The following is a 25,995-nucleotide window of genomic DNA, read 5'->3' as shown; positions in this document are numbered from 1 at the left end:
CTGACAGGATAGAAAAGCACAGCCACATACTTTTCCTGGCACAATTATACATCCTTTATTAAGGTCTGCGGTTTGTCACAACACTCTATTTGAGTACCTATTGTTTCAAAGAAAGAGAATTGGTGGGGGTGGGGCGGCATTCAATGCTAATTGCACTTTCCTTCAGCACTTGAAGTATGAAGACTGGGTTTTACAGCCAAGTTCAAAACTTGTATCTTCTGCCTCTCCAATTGACCTTAATCTTAGAACTGCTTTTCAAAATAATACTAGCTACCAGTGGCGTAGCGTGGGTTGTCAGCACCCAGGGCAAGGCAAGTAATTTGCACCCCTAACCCGTAGATTTGCGCCCCCTAACCCTAACCCCCAGATGTTGCGCCTGGTGCGGCCGGCCGCCCCTGCACCCCCCACGCTACGCCACTGCTAGCTACAGCAGCAGCATAACATATATACATTGCATTTCATATTTTCTACACAAAAAACACTTAAGCCAAAGTACCTGCATAGAGGAAATGCACATGGGGTAACATATAATGGCAACGCTAACATTAAAAAGTAGAGAGCAACACAATGTGGAGAAACAGAGCAAAGAAACATCAATCCCCACACACATTGACAAATCTCAAGAGGAAGGGGATATGCAATGCCTATGGCATTCAAAATAATTGAGTGCATCTGACATGTCAGGAAAAATTTCCACCACCTCAACAGGATCAACCCACAAAGAAGAGGAAATGAGATCCTGGCAAGCAAATTGGAACTGCTTTTGGTATGTTGCATTTTTTTGCCGGACTTCTGTTGTTTTCACATGACATATAAAAATACCCACATATTCCCTGGACTTCTCACTAGAAGGAAACAGTTGACAGCAAAGGATTGCACAAGGGTCTATGTACAAAAGTGTCAGTGTTGTATGAAAAAGTGGGAGTGACACGACAACTTACAAACACTTGCTTGTACACTGCACTGCACAAGACATTGGGGAGAGAGGTGATTTTTCCCCACAGTATACAAGCTGTTTGGCAAACAGGTCTCTTGATAGTTAGGCATAATAGAACTGAGCATGCAAAAAGATGCAATATGTAAAATGTTTATTATATTTCTTTCTTCCTTGAGCTGTGGGAAGAGGTGGAACAGAAAATTAAGTTAAACCTCACGGCATGCAAGGAATCTGTGCCAGTAGTATATCCTTTAGAGGAGGGGCCGGCAACTGTTTTGGGCCTGGTGGCACATTTGCAAATGGGAGAGGCTAGCATGGGCCCCACATGTGCATTGCAGCTCTTCCACCACCAGAATAGCTCCCACATTACAATTAGGCTTGAAAAAAGCTTACTATCGGCTAAAGTTGGCTCCAAGCCTAATTTCAGAAGGAGGTGGGGTGGGTTTGGGACACCCATGAGCACTAGGGAAGGCCTCTTTGAGTGTGTGTGTGTGTGTGTCCACCAGCACTATACTGTTGATCCATTCTTTAGTGGAAGCAGGGAAGGAAAGTATGCATTTTTCTGTGCCAAGGTCACAGATTCCCGAGTAGATTTGTCATTTATATGTAATAAACTGCTATAGGAGTGACAGTGGAACATAATAGCAGGTGCAAAGTTTATTGCAACTGGAATGGATGGTGGAAATATCCCATCTTCATGTCTAGTCAGCTCAGTACATCGTGGACATGGGATAAAGCCAAGCTACTCATCATTGACCAACACACCACAGGCTGCTGGAGTTTTGAATGGGCAGGAAGTCCCAGGAGAACCTGGAATGTGTAGCTCCACCTACATTCCAAAGGGGGAATGGTATGGAATGGCATGTTAGAGATATTGAATGGAATCTTTGATATGGACCTTGTGTAGAAATAAATTCTCTCCATCACAAGAATGTTTTACTACAGAACAGGCTTAAATACTAATTCCAATAAGATAAATGCTACAAAATAATAAAGTAACATTTCAAGCAAGCAAATGCAATGGGGTCCAGTCCTTTATGTAGTTCAGTAAACGTTCTCCTCTCTGGTCCCAAGATCCTAGGCTTGTTTATCACTGCAGAACTTGTATGCAACTGCTGCTGCTGCTAGCCAGCTAACTCCAAAACACACACAGGCTTCTCAAGTTTCAGCTTCCTGCTGTGAGAGCTCTGCAGCTCCTGTTTTACAGAGATGAGTCATCAGGTAGCTTATCTCAGTGTAATGGGAAAATACCAGCCTTCTCTGACGCTTTTGCCAGAGTGGAACCTTTTTGCCTAAGGTAAATTTCCCATTACAATATTTTAAATACAGTGCATTCAAGCACAACATTTTGTGTACATATAGCTTTAACAATGTAAACCACTGCAATATAGATCACAGAAACACCACCGAAATTTCCCTGGCCCCACAAATCTTCTTTGCGAAATCACACTGTCAACATCCTCTCTTAACTGAGGAAAGCAGGAAGCCTTTTAAATGGCACCCCTGCTCTGAATGTTGGCCTGTTTGTTTTTTTAAGTCAACTAAAACTAATTACACATTTCACATTAGGCTTCAGTGGCGTTAGGACAGTAGACAAAAACAAACAATTAGCAATGAATAATTTACTTGGAGCTTATCTTTGTTTGTGTATTCCTTCCTTTCAGGTGTTGAGTACCATGACTCTCAGTTGAGGTTTGAAGAGTGGCTTAGATTGGGGCACTCATTTATATATGGCTATTGGTGGCACTGTGGTCTAAACCAAAGAGCCTAGGGCAGGGGTAGGCACCTAAAGTCCGGGGGCCGGATGTGGCCCAATCGCCTTCTCAATCCGGCCCACAGAGTGTCTGGAAATCAGTGTGTTTTTACATGAGTGGTGTTATGTACTGAAGTTCTCACCCTGGGCCAGCAGGGGGATACTGTAGATAGTTATGCAAATGAAGGATCGAAAGTGACGTTCAGTGATTGGATAGTTTTAGAAAGTTGCTACAGTTACATTGTTCTGGAGCTCTATATAAGCAGGCTGACTGAACTCTTCAGTTCAGTTCTGTTCTGGCCTCTGAAAAAACAAGAGCTGTTTGAAGAATCGCTGTGTCGTCCGATATGTTCACCCACAACTTAACAAGTAGAATGTGTCCTTTTATTTAAAATGCATCTCTGGGTTATTTGTGGGGCCTGCCTGATGTTTTTACATGAGTAGAATGTGTGCTTTTATTTAAAATCCATCTCTGGGTTATTTGTGGGGCATAGGAATTCGTTCATTATTTTTTTTCCAAAATACAGTCTGGCCCCCCACATGGTCTGAGGGATGGTGGACTGGCCCACGGCTGAAAAAGGTTGCTGACCCCTGACCTAGGGCTTGCCTATCAGAAGGTCGGCGGTTCGAATCCCCATGACAGGGTGAGCTCCCGTTGCTTGCTCTGTTCCTGCTCCTGCCAACCTAGTAATAATAATAATAATAATAATAATAATAATAATAATAATTTTATTATTTATACCCCGCCCTCCCCAGCCAAGGCCGGGCTCAGAGCGGCTTACAAGCAATAATAAAAACAAGATGAATGATTACAACTTAAAAACAAAAATAAAATACAACATTAAAATAATGGAACATTAAAATATTAAAATGTAGCCTTGAAAAGCACATCTAAGTGCAAGTAAATAAATAGGTATCACTCCTACGGGAAGGTAAACAGTGTTTCCGTGCACTGCTCTGGTTCACCAGAAGCAGCTTAGTTATGCTGGCCACATGACCTGGAAGCTGTATGCCAGCTCCTTCGGCCAATAAAGCGAGATGAGTGCCGCAACCCCAGAGTCGGTCACGACTGGACCTAATGGTCAGGGGTCCCTTTACCTTTACTGGTAAGCAAAGGCTCAGTTCTGAAGGCACAGGCCAGGATACAGTGCATACTGTCAACTTGACCAAGCACTTACACATCTGCACCAGAGCATTATGTTTGAAGTCATTTTTGGAACCACTGGTTCCTTATCTCACTGCAACTGCTCATTGAAAATTATTGAATCCTTTAGGAACATAGGAAGCTGCATACAAAAGTATGCTGGCATGCCTCCATCATCTGTGCTGTGGTTTGATTTCGGGTCTCTGTGTATTTCACCATCCATTCTGGTTTTAAAAAAACCAAGCAAATCTCACATCATAGCTGGATATTTACTCTGAGGGCTGAACTAACTTGGGCACACAGAAATTACTCCAAAGCTCACATTTATACCTGCTATAGCTAAAATATCTCCTTTTTCTCAGTCTGACAGCTTACAATATGATATGGTTAATACTAGTTCTCAATACAATGGGAGGCTGGGAGCAAGGTATTGAGAGAGAGCAGCCAAATTGCAAAGGATGGATGTTGGGAATATGATAGCACTTCTAAGTGTGTGTCTACTTGTGCAAATGAGCACACACAGAACCACCAATAACCGACCTATTGGTATACCATGAACACTGAAACATTATTGAGGGGGGGAAATAAGAACTATTGTAGCATCCACATATGACGGAGAACATTATGCCATTGTTGAAGCATTGGATCCCAGCCTAAAAGCAATTTAAAAGCTTGGTTATGCCCAGTGGGATGTTTGTCCTTTATTCTTTGAAAGGCATACATGCCATATAACAACTTTTGAAACTTCCCTCTGTTTCAAAACCAACCAGCTGTGCGGCTTAAATTGGAGGGTTGTGGGGTTTAGGACCCCTGACCATTAGGTCCAGTTGTGACCGACTCTGGGGTTGTGGCACTCATCTCGCTTTATTGGCCAAGGGAGCCGGCGTACAGCTTCTGGGTCATGTGGCCAGCATGACTAAGCCACTTCTGGCGAAACCAGAGCAGTGCAAGGAAACGCCGTTTCCGTTGTGGGGTTTACTGTTTGGGAAAAACATCCACCTAATATAATACTTCTGTGATTCTTTAAATCCAAGACATAATAAGTTTCCAATTAACTAAAAACTTTTTCAACGCAAGTGCATATTTACATAACGCGTTTGTGGGAAATGAGATGCTTTATCTTCCCAACAGGACAAACTATTGAGAAGATATTCCTACTGAGAAGATCCAGCACATTATCTAACACATCGAGGCAGGATCATTAGCTGCTCAAAGTCAACATCTCTCCACCCATTTGACATGCATCAAATGAGTATCTGGTCCCTTATTATGTAATGGCCAAGTTATCATAAATGTGCAAGCATAAGTAGAATCTGTATGACTTACTATATCAGTAACACAAGGTTAATTAAGAGACGCACATGCAGGCAGTAAAAATTGAATCTAATCTAAAAATAGCTGAGCTATTGACATGAAATCACTTTAAATCATCCATTTAAAAAGAGCCTGCTGTGCAAATGCAAAACATGCTTGTATCAGACAACAGCCAGAAATGCCCCCGATCAAGGCCCAGACTGAAGACATAGTTCAAGGAAGAAACCAGATGGATGAATCCAAGCAATTATTCTGCTTATTGAAAGTGGACATGGGATCAGCCAGGGTCAGTCAGGATCAAAAGCTGGAATATTAAGTTAGAGCAGAAGAACTCAGGGGTCAAGGATCAAAGATCTAGCGCAGAGCAGCTGAGAACAATATACCCAGATGGCATACATGAATTTGCGATACAGCATCCTCGATCCGTTTAGTCCAATGCAACAATGCAACAGAACAATCAAAACTAAAGGAAAAAAATCAATTCAACAAAGGCAATGGAGACTGCCCCTAACATTGGACTCAAATAAAGCATGGGTGTCTATAAAGGCCATTGAAAGTAATTCTCTTTATGTGGACCTATGCCACTCAGATGTTCGATGCAACAAGTGGATTCCAAGGGTCTCTAAGATGATTTGGAGAAAGATCCTACAGACCTGTGGGTTTTGAGGAGAACCGGGGAACAAGACCTCCAACAAGGGATTGAAGACTTAGAGTGGAACAAAGTTTGGGGTTGCTCTCCACGCATGGACAGGAAATGATGTTTAAAGATATATTGTTGGCATTCTGCTCTAGTGAAATTGTCTTGCACCTAAAAGAGCCTGTCTCTGGTTCTGCCAGCATTGCAGACCATGCCACAAAGCATTTTAGCACTTTTGAGGGAAATGTCCTTGTGTGGTAAGCTCCTGGTAGGAAGTATTCTCAGAAATTAACACTATACTGTGTAACTAAACAAGCCGTTTTGCCTAATCCCACCCTGACTTTGCTAAATATCTGAAATGAACCCAACAGAAATCTTAAAAAGTAATGAGTTCCTTAGTGTCCTTTGGAAGGCACAAAGACTTGTAATCATGCATTTTGGAAAAAAAATCTTTGAAGGGGCAATGATAAAGACGTGGCACAATAAACTCTGATTTCTTGCCATTTCTGAAAACACAACACATGAGCTTCAGCTAGCTAGCAGGCAAACCAAATAAGACCCATTCTATGGTGAATGTATAGATTTTGCTATGTATGTAAACCACAAAAACACAGGAAGAACAGCCCTGACAAAATATTTGAAACTTGTGAAACACTTGAAAGTCCCCTCCTCCCCTTTTCTCCCACTTGTGCATCTTTCGTACTAAAGAAACCACTTACATGAAGCAATTGTCTTAAATGTACAGTGTACTATTGTTCTGTCATTGTAATTTGAGTTATGTTGAGATTTATAGGCATGTCTACCATCCTCTGTTTTTTAAAAAATAAAATAAAAGTTAGCTCCATATATTTGATTACACAAGCTCTAACCTCTTTTGCCCATGTTGTAAATGCTGGTTTTGAAACACCAATATAAATGTAACCTCCAAGACTCAAAAATCTATTTTATCAATGTTTTTTAAGCCATCTATATATATTTCAAGAAATTCATTGCAAAATTTAAGTTGGAATCTTACTGCTAAAGTTAATGTATAGTCTCTACTTTGGCATAAAATCTTTCAGAATACCACAAAAAAACCTTTGCCTCCAGTTACTGAGAATGGAAGAGAGTTGTTGTTTGTCAAACTTATTCTTGACTTTAAGGCATATAGCCATGAGTGTTTGAGAATCTGGAACTAGCAGTAATGTTATTACCAACAGAACGGCTGAAAGACAAATACTATGTCAGCTGTTGTGAGCCTGCATAAGGTTAAGCAAACTGATGACTCTGAGGGATTGAGAATGACAACTTATTAGCAAAGCTGTACTTTATAATCAAGTGGAAGAGAAAATTACTTCTAAGCACACATCATACACATAGCAGGTTGGTGGGGAGGGCTTGTTGCTAAACCATATTTAACAAAAGAGGCAACATGGCTTTAAAATCAGCCTTCCCCCTCCTCCTAATTAAATGGACCAAGCCTACATCAAAGCTCAGGAAATCTTCTTGTGCCCTTCCTTGCACAACTACCTAGTAGAGTAGGCCAGCTGTATCTTAACTAACCAGTTTCTCCTGCCACAACTTCCCTCCCCAGGGATCACAGCACCAATACTCCCACAGCGTGAACCCAAGCGACCAAGGAATATGAGAGATTTCAAGAATCGGTGAGATTGGCAAACACACACTTCAGACCCCAGGAACCAAATTAAGGCATTTTATTAAGAATAGAAGGAAGAAGGCAAATGAACAGAGCAGGTTAAGATTAAAAAGAGCTTTCTGGGCCAAGTCTATCAGCTCTTAAGCTATTTACTTACAACAAAGCATTTAAAAATAAAGCTGCAAGGATGGTCAGTTGTAGGTTTTCTGCTGGTCAGAAAAGGATGAAAGGAACCTGAGGGTGGGTGGGACAGGTATAAAGGCTGCATACAGCATCTCATTTTTAAGGGCTCCCTTTCCCACATTGATTTGAGTGACACCAAGCTCCTTTGGACCAATTGAAGTCCATAACTTGTTTGGCAGGTAAAGGAGACTGACACCTTTTGGGAGTGGGTTGATGCTAGATGCTTAGTGGAAAACATCACTGGGAGTTTTCCAGATTGCACCTTTCCTGTGGTTTGTGGCTTCAGGCACTGACTGAGTACCCGTCATAGAATCATAGAGTTGGAAGAGACCACAAGGGCCATCATGTCCAACCCCCTGCCAAGCAGGAAACACCATCAGAGCACTCCTGACATATGGTTGTCAAGCCTCTGCTTAAAGACCTCCAAAGAAGGAGACTCCACCACACTCCTTGGCAGCAAATTCCACTGTCGAACAGCTCTTACTGTCAGGAAGTTCTTCCTAATGTTTAGGTGGAATCTTCTTTCTTGTAGTTTGGATCCATTGCTCTGTGTCCGCTTCTCTGGAGCAGCAGAAAACAACCTTTCTCCCTCCTCTATGTGACATCCTTTTATATATTTGAATATGGCTATCATATCACCCCTTAACCTCCTCTTCTCCAGGCTAAACATGCCCAGCTCCCTTAGCCGTTCCTCATAAGGCATCGTTTCCAGGCCTTTGACCATTTTGGTTGCCCTCCTCTGGACACGTTCCAGTTTGTCAGTGTCCTTCTTGAACTGTGGTGCCCAGAACTGGACACAGTACTCCAGGTGAGGTCTGACCAGAGCAGAATACAGTGGCACTATTACTTTCCTTGATCTAGATGCTATACTCCTATTGATGCAGCCCAGAATTGCATTGGCTTTTTTAGCTGCCGCGTCACACTGTTGGCTCATGTCAAGTTTGTGGTCAACCAAGACTCCTAGATCCTTTTCACCGTCAGTCTCGTTCAACGAAAATGGAGGGCAAGAAAACCTTCTTTTTTATTAACAAGCCTTACAGTGCACATTGAAATACACATCCACTCATAACATGACCAGAAAAAAATCAACATCCATTTTCCTGTCAACTCTTATTAAATCTACTTGGCTTAAAATCCCCATGTTTCACAGAGTCATCATCTTCCCCAGGTAGCTTCTCACAAAGATTGATGTGACTTTTGTACATTCCTTTCTAAATCTCTCAGCAAAAGGCACAGGGATTTGCAAACCCCTGGACATTTTATATGACATCTATGTTTTGTTCCAGATCTTCCGCATCTAAATCCATCTGTAAATATCCCAAGTTCTCTGCCGTACAGAAACCTCTAGAAAAATAGCATGTCAAAAGCCAAAGGATGGCAAAACATCTTACTTTGTATGCTAAGCACCTTATGCAGATTGCTTGCCGTTTAAGAAATTAAAGAGCAAAGTCGTGACCTAATGAAAAGGAAGGGATTATTCTTCAAATGCTTTCAGGTGCCAGCATTTTTGCAATTTTATGCTTTCCAAGTTCCCTGAAGTCACGCTGTGGGTGGAGAGGGCAGTCGTGAAACAGAACACGACACAATCATGCATCTTGTCAATATTGTGCAAAAGGAGAGTTACCACAAATAAGCCCAAATTCTGTATGCGTGTGTGCTGTTAAATTGGAGCAAGGGAAACGGAAAGGTTTCTCTCTAAAAATGAGACTCCAATATTCTGGCAAACTCAAATTGTCTTCAAAAGAAATAAATCCAAAGTTGACTTGAAGACGAAGGGTACTTCCACACAGCAGTTTACTGTGGACTCAGTGCAGCACATGCTTGGAAGGTTTGTGCCATATCCACATAATGGGACTAACACGTCTCTCTGCTGTGAGAGGACTGCTGAAGATGTATTATGTTGGGGCAGGAGCCATAGGCGTCAACAATCATCTCTGTTGTTTTACAGTGGCGGAGCAAGCCGATCGGGAGCCTGGGTCGGTGCGCGTGCCCTGCGCCCAGGGGTGGGGCCAGTCAGGGCAGGACGCTCCGCGGGGCCTCCCAGGAGTCTGCCTGCCTCCTCCCACTCAGCCGCTTACAGCTGAGGGGGAGGCAGTGGGCAGACCGTTTGGGGCAGCGCAGAGCCTGCGGGCACCCAAGCCACAGAGTCACTCCCAGGAGAGGCACGTGGCTTGGGCGTGCTGCAGGCCCACGGTGAGTGCCGCTCAGCATTTTGTCACCCTGCCTCTGTGGTGATACCCGGGGCAGACCACCCCACCAAAATGCATAATATATGGGGAAATTGCTTTACAAAGATGTGTACATTAAGAAATTTACATACAACAATGCGGAATTTCCATTACTGTTGGTTTTTTAACAAATAAAATTGCAAACAGCTGTGGAAGTTTGGAGAACTGAGGGTAATATTGGAAAAATGAGTGACTGAAATTGACCTGCTTTTCCACCGGAAGGCGTTCAGAACTTGACAGACAAAACCCAGGGGCTGCAGGCGCAATCCCAGATTCCTCCCTCACACGACTGGCATCACGGAAGCATAACACATGAACAAGGCTAATGAGAATCTGCGTTCTACTTAGAGAATCTCTACTTACGGGAATGGGGAGAGGAAAAGAGAACAAAAAAATGTACCAATTACCCAGGTGGATGTATGTCTAGTGAGGAAGAGCACAGACAAAGCCCCCTTCAGCACTTGCCTTTTAACAGAATTTTCATCTAGGCTGCAGATGTCACAGTTCCTCATTTGCATTGTTAAGAACGCGAGGTGGTTTATTTATTTTTTTATTTTAGAGCCCTGAACTTTAATCTTTTCCAAAATATATATATATATATCGTATTAGGTTTGAACGGAAGAACAGGATATCTTATTCTCACTTATTTCAATGCATCTTTAGTCCCAGATAACTGAAGAGTGGATCTGAGGTGGAAAATAGTTTTGCGGCGTTTAAAACTAGAAAGTGTTGTGTCCTCATAGAACCCCTTTCATCTATGTGATTACATAAACGGATGCTCAAATCAACAAAGATGCAGAACAATCTATTTATATAGTTTCAATTGCTTCATCCCCCTGCCACTGCCGCCGCCACGAATATAGATTAAAGAAATCCAGTGTTTCTATTTTCAAATGCAATTGGCTGGAGTCTACCTTTGCTAAATAGGACATCAATGCATGGGCTAATATTTACATTATTTTAACTCTGTAGGCTGTTACTTTGCCACACAGTTTATGAACCTGGCTTTTAACAAGAGATTTGTGGAGAAAGGAAAATAATCCAGAGGCATCTGTTTGGCCACTGTGAGAACAGGATGCTGGACTTGATGGGCCAAAGCTCTTATGATTAGAAGAAATGAATTCTAGAAGCATACCTGCTAGTCAGGGAGCAAGTACTGGCAGCTGATGCTTCTCCTGGATGACCTAGGAACATAGGAAGTGGTCATAGGACAGAGTCAGACCATTTGTACAGTACTATGCACTTACTGATGTTGGTTCTTTGAGGTTTCATAGTGGGCTCTTCCCCAGCCTTATCTGGAGTTGTCAGTAATTGTACCTAGGACATTTTCAAATGCAAAGCTTGCACTCTACAACTCCCATCATATTGCCATACCAATCACTTCCTCCACATAATGGATACCTGGCTCTTTAGTAAGACTTACACATCTTACAAACCTAGACATCAATTATATGTTTCATTTTGCTAGAACAAGTATGATACTTAAACTTTGAATGCTAGAATCGGTAAAATATATAAACTTTGAATTTATTTCACCAGTGTTTCTATTACATTTAATGTTTCCGAATATCTTGAAAGAAATTGCTTTGATGCTATAGCTATCAATGCAAAAGAGATCGATTGCATAGTGTATTTAGAAAATGAATAAACTATCTTGCAGAGACTCGCATGCATATTATGAATTGAGCCACTTTTTCATTTGACGTGTTCCAGAATCCATCAGAACTAGCATTCTGCTGACTCCATTTGCCTGAAGTTAATCATCATAAGAAGAATTGCATTTAGATACAGTTAATTGTCAAATCAACATAATATAATCAAATCAAATTTACTAAAGCATTCCAAAGATATGTTGACTTCCCAAGCAGCCAAGGTTAGATTGGATTCTTCTAGTTAAAAACTAAATTTAACCTTAATCCAGAACAGATTTAACCAAAGGACTTAATTGTTGAAGAAAGGGTACAGAAAATTAATCCATAATTTTATATTGCATTCCTTATTTTTTCTCCAGATCACAGTATCTACTTTTTTTTGTATCCAGGATGGTCAACATGCATCCCATGGGCTCTTTTCAAGAGCAGCCACAGCTCAATGGTAGAGCAAATAATTTGTATACAGAAGGTCCAACTCAATACAAAGCAGCTTTCCATGTCCTGGCTGCAAAGAATCAGCTGACTCTGTTCATAGATGTAATGAAGTCCCACCAGTGGCGTAGCGTGGGGGGTGCAGGGGGGGCCGGCCGCACCGGGCGCAACATCTGGGGGTTAGGGTTAGGGGGCACAAATCCACGGGTTAGGGGGCGCAAATTACTTGCTTTGCCCCGGGTGCTGACAACCCATGCTATGCCACTGAGTCCCACTGATGTGCAAGACTATATTCATACTATCTCTACCATATCTCCCTAATCTAGCCTGTTTGCATGGTTTGGTAGCTTATTGACAAATTCAGAAGGTTGTGTTTTATTATATTCCCATTAAATCCTTAATCAAATTTTCACAAATTTTATTTTAAATCCCGTACCAAATCAGAGAGGGTGGGTGGAAGACTACACCTACACACACACACACACACACACCCTTCGTGTTTTAAATCATATGCAATTGTTTCTCAGAAGCACCTATGTCTCTGATTATTAAGGTATAAGGAAAGTATTGACATGAAATGGTCTTGGGACAGCCTGCCTTTTGGGCCATTTATTTTAGAATATATCACTTTGCCCCTCCTGTTTATACCATGAAAGAGCTTCCTTTTATACTTTATAATCCTGAAAAAGAACGTTTAACTAAGTGAAACCAGTGAAATGTAGTCAGATGTATGAAGCACATTAAAAAATAAGAAATAAACAGAAACCCAAACAGAAACCCCTAATGTCTGCCGGCACTGTTGCCAGTTAAAAACAATGCATTCAATAGCAGTACTGAGCCCCAAACTAACAAAGAGAAGAACCGAGACCTAAATGAACAAACAGTCTGGAGTTACATGTTCTTGCATTGTTCATAACAGGCTATTTTCCCCCCAGGACTTGAATTCACAGCAAGCTTCTTATGTGCTGCAGTCAAGGTCTTATAGCTCTAAGAATGTCACAGCCTGCAACAAGCATTTCAAGTGGACCATGCAGTGTTCATCTGATCACATTTCAGTGCAAACAGCTAAATAAAGAATGAGAAGTCTTATATAAGTCAGTGTTCACTGAAGACACTTACGTCCATAGCTTTGAATCCATTTTATCTGCTCTCAGTCGCATCAAAGCAAAAAATACTTTTCTATTGTCCTCATTCTTCTAGGGGGGAAAAAACATTTTCTATTTGCCAATTTAACAGATGAAACATTTATTTTCCAGTTGGTGTAAAGTAACAGCAAGCTTATTAGACCCGATACTGATCCTCCCTGGAGAGTTCCAGTGAGCCAGTCACAAAAGGTGCAGGTCAGAGAAACGAAGGAATTAAAAGACGGCAGGCAGGAAAGAGAGAGAAAGTGGTTAAACCAAGCCACACACGCTTATCCTTTTGTTTGATGGGCTTCTAAAGGGAAAACATCAGTGGTTCTTATTGATTCCTTTCCCAGTTTTTAGCTGTTTTGTACAAATTTATTATGTGCTCATCTGAAGGCACACATTGCAACCCACATAAGCTTTTGCAAGTTTACATCTTGTGGTTTTACCCCTTCCTAAATTTTGAAAGTGGTTTATAAGAAGAAATAAGGGATATGTGTTGTTATCTTTTGTTGAAATGGGGGTTAAACATCTTTTTTGCCATTTTTCTTTCATTCTTTCCTATTCACAGTTTGGAGACCTTCACAGACTGCTTGGGTTTTCATCATCCTGAATACTATTATATTCCCTGCAAACTTGGGCACCCCACTCCTGATTCCAATTCATTTATGAACAGATCTTTGGGAGACCTCACTGCTTATCACCTAGCAACTATGCCATGACGGGCATATTTATAAAATTTAGGCTACAATCCTTTATCCATGACAGTAAGCTTCATATCTAAGTAGACATGTAAGAACATAAGACTACAAGGTGAGCATGCTGGATCTAGCCCAGCATCCTCTTCTCACAGTGACCAACCAGATGCCTGTAAGCTGGCCATGAACCCAACAGCACTCTGCCTACCTGCAAGTCCCAGAAACTGGGATTCAGAGGTTTGATGCCTCTGATGATGGAGATAGAAAATAGCCATTGTGGCTAGTATCGACTGAATTTGTCGAATCCTTTTTTAAAGTCAACCCAAGTTGGTGGCTCTCACTGTCTCCAGTGGGAGCGAGCTTTAAAGGTAAAGGTAAAGGGACCCCTGACCATTAGGTTCAGTCGTGGCTGACTCTGGGGTTGCGGTGCTCATCTTGCTTTATTGGTCGAGGGAGCCGGCGTACAGCTTCCAGGTCATGTGGCCAGCATGACTAAGCTGCTTCTGGCGAACCAGAGCAGCACACAGAAACGCCGTTTACCTTCCCGCCAGAGCAGTACCTATTTATCTACTTGTACTTTGACATGCTTTCAAACTGCTAGGTTGGCAGGAGCTGGGACCGAGCAACGGGAGCTCACCCTGTTGCGGGGATTTGAACCACCAACCTTCTGATCGGCAAGTCCTAGGCTCTGTGGTTTAACCCACAGTGCCATCCACGTCCCTATGGGAGCGAGCTTTAGGTTTTATTAAGTTATTTTGTTACTAACATGCTTTCAGTGGTCAAGCCCAGGATACGGCACATGTTGTCACTCATTGAGGCACTAACTAGATTGTGCTATTACAGTAGAACTTCCTCCCAGGTAAGCATGGCTGGGAACGGCTCACCTTTCTATCCTCTGGCACGGCAGATCAATAATCCGCTTGCTTTCCAGTCTGTCGCAGTGTGTCTGTGCCACAGTAATTTGAGGGGAGAAGTGAAAGGGTCAACCAGAAGGGAAGGGTCAGGTCAGAAAAGACAGCCGATGAAGGATGCTTGCTTCTTGTGGAATCTAGAGCAAAGGTCACTCAAAGCAGACAAGCCGTAATTCACAAGCAAGTAGCTTGCTGCTGACACCAAATTGTTCAGGGTCATTAGAACAAAAAAGGAACTGTAAAAGGATCACTAGGTGAATGGGCTGTGAAATGGCAAAGGCAATTCAGGGCTGATCCACACTTCCTTTTGCTCTGCACTTTTCCCTGGGAAAACCCAACGGTTTAGCACTGAATTAGAACAAACAGCAACTGGGTTTTCTGCAGATTGCCATTTGTTCTGATTTAGCGCCAAAGAGCAGATTTTCCAGAAAGCAGCAGGACAAAGGCAAAACCACTCAGACCCATGCCTAGAAAGTGTGGGGCAGCATGCTCTTCTGTTCTTTAGGGAATTTAAGTCTACCCACAATGTACACACCACTTACCATTCTTTATTGCTGTAGATTATCTTACATAATACTATACATTTTGAGTAAAAAATTGCCTTTAAAAGTAAGTCATTCCAAAAAAATAAAACGCTTCATAGTTTTTTCACTTCATTCCACAGATTCTTGATTTTTCTCTTATTATTTTTTTATTCCTTGGGGAGAAATGGAGAGAACTTTCCCCACAAGCCTTCCCAGGTCCCACCTCCCTAGGCTTTCATATGTCTTCTTACCTTCAGTTCACATCAATATTCATATCTGACCTGAGGCTTCTATGTGGTGGAGAACTGGCACTCTCCAATCCAATGTACCAATGTACCCTGCAAGTGAAAACATATGACCGTGGCAGAGCCAGCCCAAGACATTTTGACATCTGAGGTGAACTACAAAATGGTGCCTCCCTCCCTGCCAGAGAAGAAGGGGTGAATGAAGATCTACATTGGGGGGGGTGTAAATATCTACATTGGGATTGGCCGCCCCTGAGGTTTCTGCCGCGTGAGGTGGTGCCCTCACTCTGCCTCATAGGTGGGCCAGCCATGACTGGCGACCTTCAGACAAGTGTCTGATAATGTGGAGGCCTGTTCATGTGATATCTCTCTGAAAGAGAGGGAAGGAATTGCTAATGGGTCCTTTGTGGACTAGCTATTCTTTGAAGACTAGCTCATACGTCATTATCAAAGCCTGGGAACCTGTGGCCCTTCAGATGTTGCTGGACCCCAACTGCCATCAGCCCTGACCACTAGCACTGCTGGAAGTTAAAGTTCCCCACCCCTTCATGGCATCACCACTGTTCCATTACCACACAAATTCCCTGAGTATCATATGAACAAGAGCTCTGTAAAGACATGGTCTTCACTTAGGGAAGACAGCAAGTCAAGCTCTCAGGGACTTTTCTCATTTATGTATCACTCTTTGTTTCTTTCCATAATTATAAGGAATGGAGGAACAGTTTTCCTGAACAGAGGACAGGCTGTATCAATCAATGCCCTTGGCTTGTTATTGTACAGGTTGCCATATGTTGCTATGGAAACATACAATGGAATGTTTTCAGCTCAAATCTCAATTTCACTTTTGTTACCAACAACAAAACTCTCCACACAATTCAACACCAAAGACTCCATTAGGATTTTTTTTGTTTACTGCCGTATTTAGATTTTATACCACAATTCATTTCTATTCTTTTGCAACCTATTCTCTAGGCACTCCAAAACAATACAGTGATTATTTCTCATTTAAATTTGAGCTGTCTAGTAACAAATTAAATTAGGCACTCATGATAAATGCACACTAAAGTCATGATGGTTTCTAGGTCATGACAAGTATATGAGGATCGGAGTTGTTAATTTCAGCATCTGGATTTTATACTGAAGTAGATGTGTTAGTACCACTCACTCTTAAGTGAATAACAAAAAGGTGTTGAATGGAGTTCATTGCCTGCTAAATGTGCATAGGATTCTTCCACAATGCAAAGGCAGAATGCATCAGTCCTGGGAATGAAAAGGTTTAAAGCAGCTGGCCCTCCAGGTGTTGCTGTCCTACGACTCCCATTGTTCCTGGTCACTGGGCATGTTGACTGGGGCTGATGGGAGCTGAAGTCCACCGGTATCTCGAAAGAGGACAACAAGTTCCCCATCCCTGGTTTAAAACACTAAAGCCCTGATGAAGTCTTTGGTGGACTCCATATAGCCTTGCACCTTTCTACTTCGGAAGAGAGGTATTCAGCAAGCCATCTTGTTTATGTCAGTGTCAGGGGAGCTTTACTTGAAACTTCAGCTTGGGGAACTGGTAAAAGACCTTGGGTAAAATCCAGTGCTGTGCTAATAGTGGGCGCAGGTGGGTCGGTGGGTGGGTGGTGGCCTGCAGTTGAAGGCAAAACCAGGTGAGTAGAAGACAGCAAAGGATAAGACTTGTTTTCTTGAAGAGGAGGAGCGCTTATATGATTAAGGGCCAATGTCAAGGGAGTCCCAGTGCATGCACAATAAGCATGGGCAAATCTGTTGGTTGTGGTTTGTCTCTGCTTCTCATTTTCCCAATCAATTATTTTTCTCCACATTTCCACATCAGCAGGCGATTTTATTTTATTTTTAAGCAAGTCCTCATGAAAAGTCATCAGCATTTCAGTGCAAATTTCTCCTGCTATTTATAGTCTCCTGCAATTTTGCCTATACACTTTTTCACGAAGCAATTCTGCCTAATATCACACATGGAGTTATGGTAGATCATGGAGGAGAAGGCTAGCAGTGACTATGAGCCATGATGGCTATGCTCTGCCTCCACAATTACAGGCAGTAATGCTTTGAATACCAGTTGCTGAAAACTACAGAGGTGTGTGCTCTTGTGCTTGGATCCTGCTTGTGGGTTTCCCAGAGTCATCTGGTTGGCCACTGTGAGGACAGCATGCTGGATTAGATGGAACATCAGCCTGATTCAACAAGCTCTTCTTATGTTCTTACATATTTGTATGCTCTTTTTGCTAATATACATTTTATCCATGTTTCTAGTTTCAGGTAGGTAGCCGTGTTGGTCTGACGCAGTCAAAATATATACAAAATTTTAAAATTTTTAAAAATTGTTGGTCTCTAAGGTGCTACTGGACATTTTTTTATTTTTCTATATATTTCAATTTTATCCATGTGTACAGATTTTTGTACACATTACCTAGCTGGAGAAATGTTCTGCAGAATTGTGAAGGGTCTGTCTTATAATTCACACATAGGTTTGAGAAGTGTGGATTATGTAGTTTCTTGTTAAAACACAAACAAGATTGAACTCTCCTCCCCACCTCCACGCACACATTCCTAATTCACATAGGTAAAAAAAAAGGTAAGGTAGGTAAAGGATCCCTAGAAGGTTCAGTCAAAGGCGACTATGAGGTGCGGCACTCATCTCACTGAGAGACACATTTACAACTTATTCATACTGAGAAGTTATGCTATGTATAAATTATCTGAACAGCTCTAAAGAAATTGTAATAAGGAAGAGATAGAGGTTTTCGAAAGTATAGTAGTGCTTACTGATGGTCCCTAGGCAAACCAAGTAAAGTCACTGTCCCAGATCACATGCAACACTCAGTCAAACCATTACAGTGGTACCTCAGGTTAAGTACTTAATTCGTTCCGGAGGTCCGTACTTAACCTGAAACTGTTCTTAACCTGAAGCACCACTTTAGCTAATGGGGCCTCCTGCTGCTGCTGCACCGCCGGAGCCCGATTTCTGTTCTCATCCTGAAGCAAAGTTCTTAACCTGAAGCACTATTTCTGGGTTAGTGGAGTCTTTAACCTGAAGCGTATGTAACCTGAAGCGTATGTAACCTGAGGTACCACTGTACTTAACATGAATTCCCAGACATGCAGCTTCCCAGCGAGAAGATCGTGGCTGTTTTGCACCTTCTCCAATCCTACTGCTGCCACATTGCTGTGAGATAAAGCCATGGTTTGGCATTACATTTGAGCCTGGAGCAAGATAAACCATGAGTTCATACATAAACCATGACTTGGATCACAGCCACGTGAAGTTGTAGTAGGAGCAGAGGTGGTAAAAGCAGCCACGATCTCTCCAGTGACCCGAGCATATGTTTGCTTGCCCTAGTGTTATATCCAAACTTGGTCTAGCTAACTTTTTATCTGCTAAGAATTCCTCAAAGGAATGGTAGTTATATATGGCCCACATGTAGATTCAAAGGGCTCCTCATGCCACTCTTGGCATCTGGTTTGCTGCTAAACTTGGCTAAGGAATAAAGAACTGGAAAGATATAGCACCGCTGTAGATATTACAAAGAGAACTCCACAAAAATTTATAGATGTGGGTGTTTTGTGTTATTTGTAATAACTTTTCTACACAACCATGTCTCATTTTCACACATAGCCATTCAACCATCTTTAACACACGCACAAACTGCTCATCCCTCCCTGTCACAAACTACTGGAGCCTATTGCGCGATAGGTGCTCCTCATGCATATACACTTTTTTGCAGCATCAACACCATGTTGTCAGCATCTAAATGCCAGTCTCCCCCACTGTCCCATTTTAATTCAGATTGACCCATTCCACAGAAAATCCAATAAGCAAAAAACACACCACCTGTTACAAATGACCCATTTGCAATACCTGAATGACCCATCAATACTAGTAAGGATTATTAGGCCTATTAATAGCAGTAAGACATAGTATTAAAGTATTAACAGTACAAAAAACACCCTGACACACACACTCTTCACAAATATACACACCCGGCTTGTTTACTTCTTTAAGACGACAGAGAAAGGGAAGGGCCCTCTGAAAACTACCAGGGGTGAGAGGGAAGCATATTTGGGAGCCAGACATTTTGCCACATGAGAAGAACGGCATTCTTCTACTCGAGCAACCAAACTGGAACTTGGCTTTTTCTTCAGTACTAGCAACAACACAGTGTCCTCTGAGGACATTAGGATAACTTAAGGAGTGCAGAGCAGGCTATGTGGCAGACGTACATCTTTTCCTCAGCATCTCAATTACTGCCCGCTCCCCTGGCAAGTTTCTGGTGGTAGATGCAGCTGCTTCACTCTGTCCTTTTCCTTTGCTCCCTTTAGGCCAGCTGTGGGGAACCTGTGAGTTTCCAGCGGTTGCTGGACTACAACTCCCATCACTCCTGATCCTTGGTCATGCTGGCTGGGGCTGCTGGAAGTTGAAGTCCAATAACATCTGGAGAGTCACAGGTAACTCATCCCTGCTCTGGGCCATAGTCACCATTCTGCAATTGCAACTTCAAAGCGGAGACACAATCTTGATTCCTATTAATGCGCATAGGACTGAACTCATTACCCTTTTTCTCTTTCACACGAATAATCAGTACTACTCTTCTGATTCATTCAAGGAATCCCCTGCTTGTTTAAATTATAAAACGCCAGCAGCTTCTGGAATATGGCATATATACAACTTCAAAAAACTTTCCCCCTCAACAATGGAATGTGGTTGTTTTCTTTCCAGTAACATTACACCGAAATAAATGAAGAAGCAACCATATATGAAAACATCAGTACTGTATAGATAAATCGCCTACAAAAGTTTTAAGAAACCTCATGACCATATATACAAAGATAGACAGGACATAATGCTCAACAGCATTTGGAAAAGATTGTCAGAATTAACTAAACTTATTCGGTAAAATGAAGCAAATTTACCAGAAGGATTGATATCCTGGTGGGCATTAATGCAGTCTCACAGGCACATTAGAAGACTGTGAATGTTGATGCATCACTGTAATATTCTTTTGTTTTCATTTTTCATTCTATAACTCACCAGTGAATATCATTTTTTTTATTTTTTGCTTTGTTATCTTCATTTACCAACTAGTTTTGTAATTCTTCTTATGCATACAATTTCTGGCTAAAACGCAGGCAGATGCAGAAAGTAAACGGAATCGCTGTAAAGTAGAAGACTCCAGGGAATGCACATTCAAAACTTTTTCATAACTATTTTCCATGCTTCTTTCTGCTGCTTGCTTGCATATAAAGCAGAGTTATCATTGAAATGATCTAAAGAACAATTGGGAGGTCTGTTTTTATGACAACTGTTAGAGAGTGAACAATTTTAGTGCCAAGATCACTACTGGTATTTGATATTCTATCCAGCTGCATATAAAATAACAACTTTAAGGAACTAAGATAGTCACTCCACTCAAAACCAAAGAAGTAAATACTCACTCGTTCATATGACGATGTGCTCCAAGAATATGGGGAAGTCAAGAAGAAAATCTGACCGAATGATGATAAGTCACAGAAAGTTAGACAAAAGGAACAGTCAACATCAGAGGCTAACCAGTATAAATCCTCTCTTCCTTCCCTTGCTTGTATACTCTTAAAAACTAAATGCAGTGCATTGAAGAAGGGAAACCCACTTTTCAGCAAAGACTACAGCCTTCTGTCAGTCAAACACTGCATAGTTTCAACTAGGCATCTATCCAAAAAGACATGGAATTATTCTATTTTTGTCTCCCATTGCAGTAGAAACATTTTTACAGATTTGTGGCAAGGGCTTGAAGTTTTATGGTGGTCAGCTGGAGGAGGAGAAGCATAATTAAAGGCCCTGGTGAGGTTAAACTAGCCCAGAGAAAAGGAGCCGAGCACATTCAAAGAGCAAGATAAACATAGATGCTTTTTTTTCCCAGGGGCCTGTAATGGAGGAAGCATCACACACAAATAAAAGTGCCAGATGCACTATACAGGAAAAATCTGTAAATGCAGTTTAATCACAAAAATGTTTAAAAACTGTCAAGATTCTTTTTTTTCCCTGAAATGAAATTTTGGACTTTTTATATTTAAAAAAAGACATAGCACAAATACATTTACCATCTGGAGAATGTCGCAGGTGTTTCCTTCAAAAGCAAATCTTACTTTGCTCAATCGCTTACGATAACTAAAGCACATCTTTTGGCACTATACCCACCTTCTAAGGAGTTTCACTGAACACAATGGGACTTATTTCTGAGTAGATATGTATAGGTTTGCACCGTCAAGAGTCTTCTCCAAATGTATCGTTATGTGAACAAGCAGCATGCTGTCACATCCTGCTGAAAAGTTCCCAGTTCACTCTTCCCTTGCTTCTGCTCTTGACTACTGCTCATGGTTTGCTGGGAGAGCATGTCTATATGTCGCACGCAGTCAGCCTCCAGGTGCTTTCTTCCTCAGCACAGCGGCAGCAGGATTGACAGAGGAGTTAATTCCTAGAACCATCGAGTCGGAAAGGGACCTGAGGATCATCTAGTCCAACCTCCTGCAGTGCAGGAATATGCAGCTGTCCCATATGGGGATCAAACCTGCAACCTTGGCATTCTTAGCACCATGCTCCAACCAACTGAGCCATCCAACTGGGAGCTTTTGAAAGCAGTGTATAGATGTTGCTGGACTCCAATTCCCATCAGACCCAACCGGCATGACCAATGGTCAGTGATGGCAGGAGTTGAAGTCCAACAACATTGGCAAGACCACAGGTTCCCCATCCCTTCCTTAAAGCATGGAAGCAGGCCCTTGGGCACTTAGAAGGTGAGAAACCAGGTCACGAGCAAAGCAGGGTAACCTATCATCTCAGTTTCTCTGTTTTTCCAGGGATGGTTCCCATTTTAATAACTAATAATAATAATATTTATTATTTATACCCCGCCCATCTGGCTGGGTTTCCCCAGCCACTCTGGGCGGCTTCCAACAGAATATGAAAATACAATAGTTTATTAAACATTAAAAGCTTGCCTAAAAAGGGCTGCCTTCTGATCGCTATCCTAACCCCCCCCCCCCAAAAAAAAAAACACAACACCTTTTGTTTCTATTTGGTCTTTTAAACTAGTCTCTTTTATTCTCGCTCCTCTCTGAAGTCTACTTGGTCTGCTTGGTTGCTTTTCTGCTAGGGGACGTTGCTTGCATTGTTACTCCTTAGTGCTATTCTACCTCCCTGCTGGAATAGGCCAATGGCCCATCGAGTCCAGCCCCCTGTTCTCACAGGAGCCTACCAGATAACTATGGGAAGCCTGCAAGCAAGACCTGAGTGCAACAGCATTCTCCATACTTGTGAGTATCAGCAACTCGTATTCAGAGGCTGACTACCTCTGACAGTATAGACAAAATATAGCCATTGTGGCTAGTCTTAAAAAAAGGTAAAGGTAAAGGATCCCTGACAGTTAAGTCCAGTCGCAAACAACTCTGGGGTTACGGCACTCATCTCGCTTTACTGGCCGAGGGCGCCAACGTTTGTCCGCAGACAGTTTTTCCGGGTCATGTGGTCAGCATGACTAAGCTGCTTCTTGATAAACCAGAGCAGCACACAGAAAAGCCGCTTACATATTTATCTACTTGCACTTTTTCGTGCTTCCGAACAGCTAGGTTGGCAGGAGAAGGAACCAAGCAATAGGAGCTCACCCCGTCGTGGGGATTCGAACTGCCGACCTTTCTATTGGCAAGCCCAAGGCTCAGTGGTTTTACACCACAGCGCCACCCACGTCCCTGGCTCGCCTTATCGCCCATTAATTTGTACAATCCATCCAAGTTATTCCAGTTTCTTCGTGGACAAAATCAGGCCAGTTCTAAGTTCAGCCTAAGTGAGCAGGGAAATGTTTAAGCATCTGCAAAAACAAATGTACATACCATATTTACTCCATATTCAGTAAATACGTGGGTTGTGCCACCAGGCAACCCAAAGCAAGCCATATGCAGCCACTGCTTCCACTGTTCCTTCATACTCCTCCGATATATATAGTTTAGCCTCCATTAATATCCTCTCATTGCACACCATTTGAGAAGTCTGAAAAGGAAGCCTTGGGATATGATCACAATTTGCACTGCATGTATCTCACTAGACTAGGGGCACTGAAGAGAACATTGTCCGTTGAAAAGAATTGTCAGCAAAAGAGATCATATCTTTTTCAGACAGCAGAGTTTTCCCTCCCCAATACTTTTCCCCCTCTTTATTTCTCAGCTCAGATCTTTGCATATCTTTCTTGCTGCCCAAGAAAACAGCATAATGGGAAACCCACACAGGAAATATCCCAAAAATATGCATGTGAGGAAGCCACGAGAAACTGAGATGCACACTCAACTCTCTGCGCTGGAAAGGTGTGCCTCTGTTTCTTTATCTGGAACAAGATTTATTTTCAATTGGATTCAAAACTACATTTGTTTTTTGCTGCTTTTGAAAGAAGTAAATGATCCCACATGTGGAAATTCTATGCTTCCAACATGAAATGCAGACGGGGCACACCCAATGTTGTTTTTCCCCCCTAAAAGCAAGAAAAACCTACGCTTAAGAAAAGTGAACGGTATATATAATTAAGCAAGCCAATACAAATGCATCAAACAGCATTTTCTTTTCTTAGCTTAGTAATTGTCCCTTAAAAACTAAACTATCTCTCTACAGGATGTTAGTCTGGTAAATTACAGGTTTTGGCTGAAATCTCTCTATTTCTCAGAGAACAGGAGGATTCGTTGCAAGATCCCAGCAAAGACAGAGTAGACTACAAAGCTGACCCTGCTGCTTAAAGTTTCATCTTTTGAAAAACTCTATATACTTACAGTTTCTCACTTTCTTAGATTTCTGAAGAACAAACTGCTCAGTTAGATTTTCTCTAAACTAGCCTGGAGGAATAAATCACCACTGCAATCCCTTTTGTAACCACTTGGATCTATTCTTTGTCTCCTCATTCTCCTCCCCTCACGTGGCTTTCCTGCAAACTTCTGCTCTTTCCTGGATGGGAGCATTTACTAGAAGTTGATTTAAAGAAACAGTCACCCTAGGCAGAAAGCAAAGGCCATCTTCTTCCATCTACCCCCACATGCTCAGATTCATTAAAAGAGCATTGGCAGGAAGTCCTTAAGGATCAAGACAAAAAATAAGAGTGAGTGAGTGAGTGAGTGAGTGAGGAGTACATGGAAGAAGAACAGGTGTCCTGACTTGAATTAAACTGATTTCAAAGAAGTCTTTTCTAGAAGCTGGAAACAGGGACTGGACCTAAGAAAGAAAGAAAGAAAGAAAGAAAGAAAGAAAGAAAGAAAGAAAGAAAGAAAGAAAGAAAGAAAGAAAGAAAGAAAGAAAGAAAGAAAGAAAGAAAGAAAGAAAGATCTGTGCAGCAACAGATTGATTCTTGATCTCTTTTTCACAGAACTATTCCCTGAAGGGACCCTACAGACAGAATGGGAAATTTCACAAGGAGGAGAGCCTACATAGTGGCCTACTTTGCTGCCTCTATTGCATCCTTATTGAGCCGTCCAGCAGAATTTTTCTGGGCAATGCAGGGTCTTTTTCCATCTGGCCAGAAGGAGGGGCAGAACCTATAGTATCTTGCTGTGACTCCACTGTTACAGCTGTTGAATCTCAAGGGGTGTCCAGAACACTGTCTAGTCTTATGTTGGATGAGTTTCCATTGGTAAGGCTTGAGGACCTAGGTGTTCCCTAACAACCTCTTTCCCTACCCCGGGCTACAGCTCCTTCCCTGCATCATTCATTCTATTATCATCAGATTAAGCACTGTTTCCCTTTTGGGAGAAAATAGAGGCAAAGTAGGTGTTGAAGTAGTTCCACCATCTCTCTGTCACTCAATAGCATGTCTCCACCTTCTCCACACAGGGGACCTACTACTTCCTTGTTCTTCCTCTTGCTTTGAACATAGCCAAAGAACCTTTTATTATTATTTGTAACCTCTCTTGCAAGCCTCAGCTCATTCTGAGCTGGCCTTCTCCCTGCAAGTAGTGGCTGCTCATTTATACTCTCCCATTGTGGTTTGCCCTTTCTTCCATTTCTTATACATGCCCCTTTTAAATTAGAAAGCTCCATATGCAGCCACCACAGTTTCTTTAGATGCCTCCCACTTTTCTTCCTTTCTGGAATTGTTTGCCTTTGTGCCTTCAATATCTCTCCTTTGAGAAACTCCCATCCATCATGAACGCCCTTCTCTTTGAGTATTTCTGGCCATGGGATCTCACCCAGTAGTGTGTTTCACTTCTCCTGCACCCAGAAACTACACTGACTGCTCTATGGTTTCAAGTGCAACAGTTGGGGGATGGGGGAATGGAAGTAGCTATAACACAAATGAGCTTTCTTTCAGGCTCTTTCCTTTGACTTGTAAAAAGAAGGCATTGTTACTGGTGATCATGCTCATATTTATTTGTCTGAGATACTGATAATGCCTCCAAGGGCTTCTCATAAGTCTAGACATGTGTCTCAGTATGAATGTTGTGCAGAATATTAAGGTTCCGGGGTCCATCCATCTGCTCAAAGATATAATGAACTCTTCACTCAGCAAACCCTGTAATTATTCTCAGGATAGCTCTGAGGGCACCAG

At 42.1% G+C, this 25,995-nt stretch overlaps 1 protein-coding gene across 2 annotated transcripts in view; it reads right to left on the bottom strand.

Annotated features, from left to right (window-relative positions):
- Positions 1-24,331, bottom strand: part of INSC (INSC spindle orientation adaptor protein) — a 136,120-nt gene extending 111,789 nt beyond the window's left edge. The window contains exons 1-2 of one of the 2 annotated variants that reach the window (XM_081926123.1): positions 24,230-24,282; positions 20,876-20,926 (exon numbers count right to left, since the gene is read on the bottom strand). The gene's annotated coding sequence lies outside the window, so the exon portion shown is untranslated. Of the gene's footprint in view, positions 1-20,875; positions 20,927-24,229 lie in introns of both variants that reach the window. The other variant, XM_081926124.1, reaches the window with a different exon arrangement.
- Positions 24,332-25,995: the final 1,664 nt, after the last annotated feature.

Source organism: Podarcis melisellensis (assembly GCF_964234715.1).
Source record: "Podarcis melisellensis genome assembly, chromosome: 1".
NCBI classification, from domain to species: Eukaryota; Metazoa; Chordata; class Lepidosauria; order Squamata; family Lacertidae; genus Podarcis; species Podarcis melisellensis.
Note: the sequence above shows the minus strand (reverse complement) of the source record. Positions and strands in the feature narration are given on the sequence as shown.